General features: G+C 41.3%; 1 protein-coding gene across 1 annotated transcript in view; it reads right to left on the bottom strand.

Moving 5' to 3' along the window:
- Positions 1 to 14,275, bottom strand: part of LOC129109204 (G patch domain-containing protein 8) — a 29,945-nt gene that overhangs the window by 14,600 nt on the left and 1,070 nt on the right.

Below are 14,275 nucleotides of genomic sequence, written 5' to 3'. Positions count from 1 at the left end.
ACATTTTGAGAGTCTACAGCCAGATCCTTCAAAAACATTAAGGACATCTGCCTTTTTAAAAATTAAATTAATCTTGAAAATAAAGAGAGGAGATGAGAGTGACACAGGGACTCACAGTGACATTCATGAATTCAGAGAAATTCTAATTGCTACTGTGCCTTGTGAGGACAATTCAATAAACAATTCATAACTGTTTATCAAGCCCAATTAAGTCTTTAATTATCTTTGGCTATAATTATCACCCTAACTTGGCCACTGTAATGAATAGAAACAATTCCATTAGTGGTAAAAAATAATTCAGCAAATCTGTTCGCACCCGCTCTGTCCCCCTCATGCAGTCTAAATGGCTCTGTGTTTTCTTCTCTGCCGTCTCTAAAGTGTTGCTGTGATTATCCCCGTCAGACACACATGCATTCACACATGCACACGGGGAGAGTCTGGCGGTGCCGTGTTGATTTCTGGCCATTCTTCTGCAGCTAATGACGGCTGACCTGAGGGCTAAGTTGCTTGTTACTGTAATGACCTGCAGATCTCGGCAACAGACACATTTGCACACACACACACACACACACACACACACACACACACACACACACACACACACACACACACACACACACACACACACACACACACACACACACACACATAGGAACACAGACTGCCAAATAGGATCCGTGAGTGTTAATGAGCTGGTATTTACAGCCCTAATGCATCTCCCTTGACTGCCTTTAATATGCCTCTATGGCCAGTACCCACCCATTTAGTCATCCGACGTGTGTGCATGTATCTGCGTTGTACATCCCAGCCGTTATTTTGTGAAACCATCTGATAGTGTTTGTGTATCTTTGTTTGTTCCAGATCATTAAAAGCCAGTTAGAAGTATGGCTAGAACAAGCACATAGAGCAATCATAGCGAAAACCGCAGATGTGTTGACCATAGATACGGTCAGAGGTTTCTTTCAGCCAAAAGGACAGATGTTTTATTAACAGTAAGCAGCATCATCTCACACACTGCCAGCAACCAACTCTTTGAAGGAGACACTAGAAAGGCTAATTCACAATACACAATTACCACCACATACACAAAGTAGTACAAAGTTTATTCCAATGATCCAGTGTCAGGAGTGTCGTGACTTACAAACTGTGTGCTTTCTTAAGCAACAGCCTCTAAACACCATGAATCACCAGCCTTTTCTCTTTCCATTGTGTCTTGCTCAAAATATAACCAAATGTTCCATCTCCCTCTGACCTTTTAAGTCGAGCAGCAGGCAAGACAAACAAACTGAATGAATAAATGATGAAGAGATTATATTTGCTAATTTGCCCTATGCCCTTTGTTGTTTCGTCCATATGAGGAGTGCGTCTCCCTGGATCTGATCCTTAAACCTCCGAGATGTAAGGGATGTTTTTGTTTGTATATCTCTATCTCTGTCTGTCTGTCTGTCTGTCTGTCTGTCTGTCTGTCCGTCTGTCTGTCCGTCCGTCCGTCCGTCCGTCCGTCCGTCCGTCCGTCCGTCTATCTATCTATCTATCTATCTATCTATCTATCTATCTATCTACAAATATATATATATAGGGTTATAATGGTGCTCTAGTGATTTAGTATGGTAAAAACATAGACATAAACATACGTTTATCCGTTTAACTGTGCATTTGCAAAAAACATAAACTTTACTAATGTCAGCATATTTAAAATGTATTTGCAAATCCTTTGCAGTCAATGACTGCTTGAAACCCATAGACATAAGCAGACACTTACTGTAGGTAGCCTCTTTGGTCAGGCCTGTAGTGCAGCAATATCTTACCAATTAAACAGATGTTCAGTTCGATTGAGTGTCTGATTTGGTTACTTAAGAAAAGCTCACTGTTTTGCCTAAAAAATATCTCCATTGCCTTGTCTATATGTTTAGGAAAATTAGGCCTCATGCAAGGACATTTTGTATCCTTATCTTATATACAAGAGAGCCGTGTCAAATTAAGGAAACACTCCTAACTTCATATATCTGTAAACAACCACCGTAAACATGATGAATGCCACCTGTGCGCAAATGAGCGTTCATTCATGAGAATTGTAGGGTAGCATCATAAAGCCGCAATTATACCCTATAAGGCTACTTGTCCTGGCCTATATGTCCAGAAATGTTTTTTCATGGACATGACACCAAAGAATAACGAATATAAAACTTCACATGTTTTGAGATTTTGGCTCATGCTTACGGCTATCCATAAAGAAAAATCAATACTCTATAGAAGCGTCGGCATTGGAAGTAAGTGACCTGCTTAAGCCAGGGAATGGGAAAAATAACGAGCGCTGTTAATTGTGTGTCACCTGAGGGTCATACTGTCAATGGAATGGGGACAAAATATTTCATTATGAAAATGGATGATATAATAATTCATTATATGTGAAGTTGCAGGCATTGCAACTGAAGATATTCCCATGGACAACGACTTGCTTAAACTTTCATATGAAGAACCAGCCATCGCTCTTTGCAAATATTAGGACGCTCTCTTCCAAGGGCCTGATGCGCTAAGGCATTCAAAAGAAGTTGGTTAGCTATGAAACGCCTGGTTACACTACTCAATGACCTTATTATATACAGAGACAAATTATACTTCAATTAGTGCAATAGTTAAGTCGTTTTGCAGCTTGAGATGTTCATACTGATACTGTAGTGTTATACAATGCCATCAATAGCCAATTTTGAATTGTATTATAATTAAAATTGCAGAGTCAAACAGGAAAATGTCAAATTTTTGAATTAATATAAGATTTTCTAGTGCAAATAACTTCAAAGTAATGAAACATACAATACTATAGTGAAAAACAAATTTTGGACATTTGCACATGACTCCTACGACAGGTCTGAACCACTCGTAAATTGTGTTCGTACCAAAGAGAAAAATCAAAATACGGGAAGATCACTTGTACAGGCCACTTAATAATGAATCTTTCATACGAGTGGTTCCCATTGTCCTACTACACCGACCTAAAGTTGAAATATTTTGTTTTATCTTTTTTTACTGAATAAGAACATACACTCATCCAGAAACACTTGAAGGTGAAAGTCAGCACTTTAACCTTGTGGTCAATCATATACACCCAAGCAAAAAAAAACAGCAACAGAAGAAATATGTCACACTAAACATTTACAGTAAGTACTGCTTTCACACTCTGTTTACTGTACTGTGTAACACTTGTACTGTTAAAAATAAATGTGCTCTAAACACAGCTGTTGGCATCAATGCTGAGACCAATTTTTTTGCGATGAAAAAAAGAAAGCTACAGGTTACACTCTGTGTATAACAGGTGACATATCACATTAAAATATAATAGACGGTGAAAAAGTGTTCAAAAGACAAACGGCACACAAAGTCATAACTGTAGCCTACTGCTTTCATCTAGGGCAACAGCAGGAAGCTTGTGGCATGAACAAATCTCACCGCTCTCCTGTTCAAGTCATAAGTCTAGGATTAGTCACAAAGCCCGATCAAACGATCACCAGCAAGCTATCAAAATGTATTTTCTGTCCATCACAATGCAAGGCCAAATATCTGTCCACCCTCACTGCCTTCGTTCTCTCTATCTCTCTCTATCTCCTCCTTATTCAACATGGCTCCCTTATTATCGCAGAGTTATTCATGCGCTGTATCATTGATCAATCCTATTCGGTGCCACATTTAAAATCTACCCACCTTTCAACATCCTCCCCCTCCTTTCTCAATCTCACTGTGTTCATTTCATCCTGAATACAATGTGAGATCAGCCTCTGGCTCATGCAGGACAAATTAAAGTGATTCACCGGGGCAGAGCATAGCTTTCGGGCAAAAAAAAAAGGCAGGGGACATCTTAAGACATTTTCTCCACTTGAACAAACGTGACCCATAGTTTCTTTCCAGTCGTTTTGTGGATACATTTTGTGTTGGGTGGGATCAAGGCTGAAGCACAAATGCATGAAAGCATGCATGCAAATTCCTAAAATACCCTGCCGTTCTACAAACTGTGGTCTCCTCTGTGAATTTAAATGTATTTTTATGATCCTTCCACTCACTCACAGCGCTCTTCAGGGACTTGCATTTGTTTCTCTAAAAGGCGAAGATTTCCTTTCTCTTTCTCTCAGTGCACATTAAGGAGAACTTCATAAACCAATTACAGGGAGACAAAGGACAGTAAGTATAGGGGATACAGAGGTGAACTTTAGGCACAGTCTCTGAAGTTTCTACACATATCTACAATAAATATATTGTAAGTATGCTTTGTATGTAGATTGCACCTCTTTGATACCCTTTCCATGGTTTCTCTTCGGTGTAAAAATGACCAAAGAAGAGCCTTCCATGACAAGATTGGTGAAAGCTGCTCTTCTGTTATTCTTTCACCTGCTCATCTCTTCTCAGTCCATTTATTTCAGGTATTTTTCTACTGTGGTCTTAAATAATTTCTATGTATTTTATCATAGTTCGTCTCTCATATGTGCTTTCCCATCCATGCATTAAAAGCCCTTTTCAGCTATAAGTGTAACGGTTGTGGGTTTAACAAAGATTGAGGTGGTGAACACACGGTGATGAACAAAGATCTGCCAGAGAAAAAACAGGGAAAACCAGGGAGTATATACAGTATATACAGTATATACAGGGAGGGGCTGATGGCAAAATCAGGGGCAGGTGAGTAGCCTAATGGAGGACAGGTGTGGATAATTAAAGAGGTGGCAAACACACAAAGACAGGAAGTAAAGCTAAACATGAAACATGATGAGATAACCAACAGAAATAAAACAGGGAATTGACTTAACATAATTAAATAACATGAGACAAGGAAAAACACAGCAAACAGAACACCCAAACAAAGCTCTAAATAACTGATAACATAAAAACAAAGGAAGATAAACCAATACCAGACCATTCAAAGATCATAACACAATGTGTCCCTCCCTCTGTGTCCCCATCAGGCTTCTCTCCTCTCTTGCTAAATGTCATCTCAATATTAAATGCGTTCCTCTCCCAGCTGGCAGAAAAATGGAATTATATGGACCATACACACTTGACATTTAAATTGCAAACGCAATTGAAAACCCCAGCATGGATAAATGGATATACAGTGTAGCTAAAAATTGGTATACACACACCAAACACACAAAATGTACAGGACTCTGTCTGTCTGTCTGTCCAGACATGACAGCTGATTGATTGCCTCAAAGAGGATTGCGTCTCTGTCTGTTAAAGTGATCAAACTGTGACTGTAATGTGTCAGAGTGTGATAATACAGATTAAAGTGAAAGACAAGTTAAGAAGATGAAGGTAATCAGTTTGGGAAGAGACAGATTTAAAGAACAGGATTAATGCGATCGCAGATTACACGCTGCACTCTTAACGCTCGGCTAAATCTCACCAAACTCACAGATGAGGGGAGCGAGGATGGCTGAGCGAGAGCGATCGGTTGATGCTGTCGCTGAATTGAGGAATGATTGCTGTCTTTCAGGCATTTATGATTGGGTGAGCATTTGTGTGTGTGTGTGTGTGTGTGTGTGTGGCCCATTGGTGCTATCAGGGGATTACATGAGTGTGGCCAATAAGAGTGAGTAATCTTTTCTCTGGCACATTAGAGTACGAGTGCATGGATGGAAAATGAACGATGCTACAGACGCGAAGCCTGGAAGGAACTGTGCGGTAAAACGTCATCACACTGATACAGGGGAGACACACACAAACTCGCTAAACTTGCCCTGTGTTGCACGTGAGTCCGACTTTGTTAAAGCTGGCTTTGCTGTACTCAAAGATTGTGTAGCAGTTAAGACCCTGTGCTGGCCGGGGATTGAAATCCCACCAGTACTCTCTCTGCTTTCAACATCCTGCTCTGCCTACTTCCATCTCTCTGCTCTCCAGATCTCCTTCTTTCTCAGTGAGTCCTCGCTATCGTTCCCAAACTTCTATCCAGCCCTCTGTATGGTTGCATTAGTATGTATGGCCGTGTAGCTCTGGGTTTAGAGGTTTATGTCTCCTAATAGACAGAGATTTGTCCTGTCACACCAACACCCACATACAGCTTAAAGAGAGAGACAGAGAGAAAAAGCGACTCCCTCTGCTCTGTGTGTGGAGGGGGAGAGAAAGAACATTTATGTTGCTGTCTTATCTCAAGAGAGAAAGGTTTCATTTCTGTACTGTCAAATTATAAAGCATTCATTTCCCTTTTTTTCTCCTGTGCTTTCCAGCGTCTTCTTTCCCCCCTCTCCCGCTCTCTCGCTGACTCTCTCTACCCCTTTCTCTTCCTCTTTCACTCGCCGTGATTGGATTAAGACCAAAGAAGCAGAGTGAGAAGATGAAGAAGGGATGAGAGCTTATTAAGCTTGTGAGAGGTGAGATGACATAAGGCTGTACAGGAAGAGATTGAGGAGGAGGTTTATGTGACCATGTGTGCAAATGTGTGTGTGTGTGTGAGGGGGTGTGCGAGTACGGCACATTCCTGTATTTATCCTCGCATAAGGTAGGGTGAAAAGAGGGAGGAAGTGAGGCGTTTAGCTGTGGAGCACTTTAATCAAGGGGCGAGCAATCCTGCATGACCCACTCTGTCATCCATTATTGATGCCTGCCTCAGCCAGGCTGATGAATCATTAAGCCACTCATCAGGCCTGGGAATTCTGCCTCCTCCTCGGCCGATGACACTCATTTACATAAATCACACGCTGCTATTTTTCACACGCTCACGCATAAACACAAACACACACCCACATTCAGCCAAACACACAAAGTTGATCGATTTTGGCTTGCTCTGTGAAGTGCATGGCTCAACATCTTTTGTTTCCAAAAACACACATCTCAGTTATACCTGGAAGAGATAAGTAAGATACAAAATTTAGAAACGGGGCTTATGCCGTTCTAGACAAGCACTAAGCAGCTTCAACACCTGCACAGTCAGAGATGAAAGACAATATGTTCCACATCCTCCAGACCTCACATTATACTTATTATACAAAGCTAATTTTACATGTGGAGAGAAGAGATTGAAACAGGAGGAATGGCAGAGAGAGAAAACTAACAGAGGCAGAGAGAAGGATATCTTATAGAGTTTGTGTTTACTTCTTGCCTCTGGGTTTTATAGCAGAGGAAAAGTAGAGAATCTTAGGGAAATTGATGAATACCCATGGCGTGCAGGCTCACATGCACTCACACAATCCACCCACATGTTTCCTCTCATCTTTGTGGGGTTTCCTCTCCTCTTCCTCTCCTCCCCTGCTGCTGTTTCCATGTCTTCCCATTCAGTGTTTGTGACTAATCCCGTACCACAGGGTAAGAATATACCTCACAGCAAGGGTAAGAAGGCCCCATAGCAGACTCTTGCAGAAATGTGCAAGCACAATAGCACCAAATATATATACACAAACAGACAGAGGAAACAGGCACTCTGCCCATATAAAGGAGGTAGCCAAGGCCTGGTGGCTGGTAGCTGGAGGCTGCTTGCAGACCACTGTGATCCTGCCATCCTTGCAGCGCGCAGCCAGGACATTTCTGCACAACGCTGAGCTGGGCGCCTGGCAACTCCAATCTGCTAAGCGCAGGAATGCTGCTGCTCATGATAATCGTGGTGGGTTGTTCTCAGCATCATTGCTGATGTGAAGGCTGGTTGAAGCAAATGGCATGAATTATTATCCATCATGGCTCGGGCTACTGGTGGAGGTAAGTCTGGTATAATTTGATGCATTGTTACTGATGCGTGACCGACCCTGTGCTGCTACAATGTCCTAGTAGGTCCTATCTGCTTTGATAAATAAACATGAGAGCACACCAGAATGAACACAAGGTGTTATTATGATACTACATGCATCTCTGCCCCGCTTCTGCTCTTGGTGTTTCTTTGCCTACCTACCTGTTTGTGTATATGTACAAGGGCATTCTACTGAATGGTACTGTGCTCTATGTGCACACATACAAGCAGTATATTCCCAGGTACACAGAGATATAATAATGTAATGCATTGACTTTTCATCACTTATTTTCCCCGGGGCTATCTGTCAGGGGTCAGAGGGGAACGGTGAAAAGGCCAGGGGTAAATGGCTGTGGCTGAGACAGCAGAATCATGAAAGCCTCATCTCGAGAGTCTACAAATCCCTACCAACATTACATTTTTTTTAAAAAGGGCAGACATCCAAATGATATTGTCAACATACAAATAATTATGTACACACCCACGTTATATAAAAGGTTTTAAATCATTATGTCTCTCAGTTCTCCTTATTCAGGCAATGAATTTAATCTGTATTTTTTTGTGTATTTGTGTACTCAGCAGCGCACTATGCACCATAACAGCCTATTCTGTGCAAGGCAAGGCAATGCAAAACATGGAGCCTTGGTCTTATGCAATAAAAATCCTCTGCCACGTTGATCTAATGCAACGAGCCTGCTCGACTTATTTCAGTCGCAGTTATTTTTATAAATTGGCTTTATGCACATGAAAAGTGGAAAAAAATGTGATCTTAACATCAAGCTGAGAATGAAATCAAAGTTTTCTTTTTTTTCAGAAGGAGGCCCCATGCTCTCTGCTAGGCTGGGAGTAATTCCTGGGCTTCTGCTCAACCATGAGGAGCTAGTTTGCAGCCTCTCTTGCGGTGAGTCATCTCTCCTCCAGAGAAGAGATAATTAATTTGTCTGAGCTGCTCTTAACCCCGGACCTGTGTGTCAGTGGTGGAGACACATGCAGGCATTCAAGCACACAGGTGCAAATATGTGTAACATGCACACCCACATGTGCATGCAGGCATATACGCACACTCAGTTAATGGAGCTATAATTGTTTCCCACATACGCTCCTACAGTAGATGAAAGCATGAATCCATATAGAGCAGCAGAATAGAAAGCAGGGTAAAATGGAGAACACTGAACAGAAATACTGACTTGCAATATTAAGCACATCCTCACTTTCCTTTTATTCCTTCAAGGATTTTTCAGCAATATTGCTACTGCAATATTACACCCATTGCCTACACACACACAAACTCCCATACAGGCATACTGTACACACACATGCACACACACACAGACACTAAGATTTAAAGGCCTAAACGGTTGAACTGTTGACCTGCTAAAAAATGAATGGGCTGGAGAGATGAGACGAAAAAGCAATAGGAGAGGGAGATAAAAAGAGTGTCAGGGAGAGGGGGATTGGCACAAAGGTATCGCCTAGAGAAATGGAATGGAGAAGAGATAGAGAGGCAAAAATGATAGTTTAGTGAAAAAGAAGAAGAAAAAGGCAGAGATAGAGCATGCAGAGTCAAGGACAATAAAAGAGGATACGACCAGACCTTGAATGAGACATGACATCCTAATTACTATGAAACAAAACACTCTCATCTCTTCATCTCTCACCTGTCGTCTCGCTTTCCACGTTTTTTGGTTTTGTTTCAAGCATGTCTGTCAGTTTATACCTGTGCTGGTGATCCAGATGGTTCATCAAACATCCTATAATTATCAAACACTCACTAATTGTATGTGTGTATGTGTGTGTGTGTGTTTGTGTGTTTGAGTTTATGTGCTGGTGTGTCTCCAGGTAATTATCTGATGCTGCGATCGCTAATGACCACACAGACAAACAGCTGTCCCAAGGTAATATACAAAATGAGAGGTTGGCCATCTGTGGTGTCCGTGTGTGTGTGTGCGTGTGCGCGTGCATGTATGTACACATGTATTAAAACTTGTGTGTCGCTCAGAGCATACTGTACATCTGATACCAGAATGTGCACTTTACAGATGTTTGCAAACCCCATGATGAAAATGTTAAAACGACAGAAGCAGACAAACTGTTACCAAAAAACTCTCAGCCCACACGGTACCCTCCAAAAGTGCTCACACCCACACGGAGCTCATGCAGGTCAGCTCTGCACCACATACATCCATACAGGCATCAATCCCAAACATAAATAAAGAAATTCTTCAATTTCATAAACAAACATCTTAAGTTTGACAGAACTTTTAGTCCAAATGGAGGGCTGTAAGTGTGTACAAACACAAGTCCTGTGGGTGAAACATCATCCTTTATGTGATTGATAAAACCGAGTTTAAAAACGTTCCTTCAATTCATGCAAGTCAGGTTTGTGTGTGTGTGTTTGTGTGCATGACTGCTTTTCGAATGAGCAGCAGGTCAAAGATACACAAATAGAGAGTGACTCAGTCGTCAGTAAATTGAATAAAGATCATCTCCATCTCAAAGGTGAACAAGCACTATAAACCTGGCAAGCACACTCGAACAGAAGCACAAAGACATCTATGCATAGGCAGAGATGAATGTGCTTGTACAGTACATCTCACGCCTATCTGTTTCTCCATCATTCCAGAGGGCGTGCTGCACTGAAGTTGAGAGACTGGCAGGTTATGTCACCTCAAACTAAAGGTTAATTTAAAAGTTACCCGATGCAGCACAAATAATCAGGGAGGGAACAGGCTCAAGAAAAAGAAACAGAGGTGTGTATGTGTGTGGGAGAGACATCCTCTGGGGATCCATCCTGGTTATCAAGTAGAGGTTATTATGCTATGAAGCACTAATGAATTCATTAGCTAAATGAAATGTCAATAAAGGCTTGAGAGAGTGTTCAAATCGATGCCAACCGTCTGACTCTACCCCTCTACCCTCCAATTTCTCGTCATCCTATCACACCCATCGGTCCCAATTATCCACCTTTCTCCCCAACACACACTCTCTCTCCAGAGTGTTGAGTGTAACCTGTGATGGAGGACATTAGCGGTGATCAGTGGGAGCACTTTGCAGTGGTCAGCAGGAATGGTCCAGTCATACAGGACTTTAGTATTCAGCAGCACTCACCTGCTCACTCTCAAACTGCTCCACTAGGGCCTGATGGCTGCATTGGTGTGTGTGTGTGTGTGTGTGTGTGTGTGTGTGTGTGTGTGTGTGTGTGTGTGTGTGTGTGTGTGTGTGTGTGTGTGTGCATTCACATTACACTGTATGAATGAGTGACTGCAGCAGTATTAGGGGCCGTGACTGAAATAGCTTTTCTGAAGCTACAAGGCTCAAGAACTGTACAGCTGCTTTACGCTTGTATCACAAACACCTTTTTTTAAAACACCTTTAACTCACATTTAACTAATCTCTTTCTTTCTGACATTTGTCGAACTCCATAAATGTCAAGATGCTATTACCAGCTTGATCGTCCCCGGGGAGCTCTTTGATACTGAGTCTGTATCACTTATTATTATGATCATCATTAACAGCGCACTAAGATGCCCACACCCATGAGCAAACTGGCACGGCAAATGGCGAGCCAGTTGGCTCATCTCACCTCTGTCCCCTCATGATGGCTTAATATTTGTAGCTAAGTACTTGACTCACTCCGAACATGGCCGTGTTTTTGTGCAGCTAAATACTTGTTTCAAGATAATTGTTCGGGGCATATGTTTAAATGCCACCTCATTTACATAAACACTGTTCAGCTCCCTGCGGAATCAATGAAAACACGAGGGTGCATACGCAGAGTCACACACACACACACACACACACACACACACACACACACACACACACACACACACACACACACACACACACACACACACACGCAGGCACATTCGCACTCACTTTGACACTGTGCGGTGTGGCCAACGATTCATCTGTTTTCTGCAACGGCAGTGAAATATACATCAAAGTGGTCTTCAGTGGATGAGTAGCTTAGTATGCACACACACAAGGCTATAATATTCTACAGGGGGCGGCATTTCTAAAGGGAAACGAGGAGACAGAGGGAAAGGGATATCACGGTTATTTGGACAAGAGACGGCAAAAAAAATTGAATGTAGGTATCTGTTTGAATGAAGGGGAACATAAGGGCGGCACCTGTCCTCTTTGCACACACCTTCCTTCATCTCTCCTCCAGCTAGAACAAAAAAACCTTTGAAGTGTTAATGAGAGTTTGAAGAATGACTCACCAATAATGATTAAGCACTAATATACATACGGGAACCAAACTTTAGACACGTCCGAGAGACCTATCACAATGACTAATTAGTGATGATAAAGTAGTAATGAGCAAACTCCTAACCTAGACACAGCGTAGCATTCCACAGGGGAGTTAACCAAACAACAAAGCACAGAACTCTTGACAAACACGAGAGGATTTGTTATGGAGGGGGAAAAAAATAGTGTGTCTAGACGGCTTTTCTTTACTGTTCATAGGCGCCTGGTGTTTTGTTCATGCTGCAATGCCTTATCAAAGTGAAGACACAAAAAGTTACCCCTGACAAATCCCAGTTGAGATATCCTTTGTACTCCACTGATCTAAGCTAAACCAAAGAGCAGCTAGCTGTTGTGCTGGCTTGCGCGGCATCCTCTACAACGAAACGGACAGGTGCGAAAGATGTTGCTCAGCAAGTCTTGGAGAGGTGTGTTAAACTCACCCGCCCTGGCCTGAAGGACTTGTTTTTCCGCCTAACACGAGAGGTCACTTTTGAACTATACTTGACCACAAGCGCTGACTGTTTATCATGCTGACAGGCCCATAAATTGGACATGTCTAAACTGATATGGATAAATCTGAAAGCACATCTCTTCTTTTTTGACCTTGCATTCCTACTTACACAGCACTTTCATGGCACTGAAAACGTCCCACACACTTATCTACATTAGTTAGGATATGGAGGTAAATGATGATCCTTTATACCAAGAATGACAGCTATTAGTGAAAGCCTTCAGCTTGAAGAGAATAATATGAACTCAACATTTCTATTTTTACTTGCGTTTGTCCACATGGAGCCTGTCAGACCCTGAGTATTGATTTAATGTTTTGATCTGGGACACTTCACACAGTGAAGGCTTGAATGGGAATATTTTTGTTGAGAGGGAACCTTCTTAGTTGCTGCTACTCATGTTGTTTGCTTGAATTGATTCAGATAAAACTGATATTTATTAGTAAATGCAGTATTAGAATCCTTCACAAGCACTTGAGTGTACCAACAAGATAGGATTTTCAACCAGTCGCTGCTAAAAACAGCCTTATAGCCCAGTACCGTCTGATAATTATGCCAGAACAACTTATACATTTTGTTGCTAATATCGAACCAGTATTTTTTTAGATATCATAGTTTAGGTATTGTGTAAATGTTTTTTTCATATAATAAAATATGGCACATTACTCACTATATGTTTTAGTTTTAGTAAAGTTGACGGTTTCCCGATTTAAGCGAGTGAAAATCTTATCAAAGAACAAATAAACAAGCCGAATAATCACCAAGCTTTTGATTAGTATTCAACTAATGATCATTATTAGTTAGTTAACCTGCTTGTCATTGTAAAGATTCATTGATTCATTGTTTGGTCAATAAAATGACAGGAATTTGTAAAAAGAAGTTCCCATCACATTTTTCCAGGTCCAGACTGGTCTTCAAATTGCTTCTTTTGTCTGACAAATATTTTATTGAGTTCACAATGATATAAATAATTTAAAAGTTACTCAATCAGTCATTTCTGGAAATCCAAATATTGATTATTGACTAACTATTTCAAGTCTAAATCTGATGATACATGACACCAATCAACAATTCTATAGTAGCCACTGACAGATTTTGGTCTTCACTCAAAAAGTACTTTGCTTTGATACTCATCCCTATCTGGGAAGTTTGACAGAAATTGAAAAGACATGGTACATTGTAATGGATAGCACATCAAAAACAAGTGTCAGATCTCTTCAAAAACATGCTCATAACATGCTAAAAGGAACAACAATTAGTGGCTGCCTGAAAACCAGGCAAACGCATTCATCAGTCCAAATATGTAGATGTTCCCGATATAGTCAGTACACTTCAAGAGCCTCCAAATTAGATTTCCAAATAAGACTTCTGAGTAATCAGTCTTGTTTCTGAGACATAACTTAACCTCTTGTGGGTGCAATAAAAAAAAAGGGGAGCCCTAATATTTTGAAATTGAAATGTATGCATACTGTATAGAGTGTTTGCAGTAATGAAGTCTTTTGTTAGTCTTTAAGCCCATCTGTGCGTGCATGTGTGTGTGCAAAACTTTGTACATTCATTTGTTAATATGACTCTTTGCAGAATCTCAGCCAGCCTGACTGTCTGCTCAACAGTGTTCGCTCATTCCCATCACATAGTGAGCGCGGGCCGAACATGACAGACTGGTAATGACTTGAGTATGAACACGCGCACACACTCACATAGACGCACTCACACACACATACCAGCTGCTCCTTTCCTCCTTTCTCATCAAACTTGTCATCAGCTCCGCCAGTTTGTCTCGTCTCACATTAAGAGCTCATGAATAATGTGT

The sequence above is a fragment of the Anoplopoma fimbria genome, chromosome 20 (genome assembly GCF_027596085.1).
Source record: "Anoplopoma fimbria isolate UVic2021 breed Golden Eagle Sablefish chromosome 20, Afim_UVic_2022, whole genome shotgun sequence".
NCBI classification, from domain to species: domain Eukaryota; kingdom Metazoa; phylum Chordata; class Actinopteri; order Perciformes; family Anoplopomatidae; genus Anoplopoma; species Anoplopoma fimbria.
The sequence above is the reverse complement of the archived record's forward strand: the minus strand, read 5'-3'. Positions and strand labels throughout refer to the sequence as shown.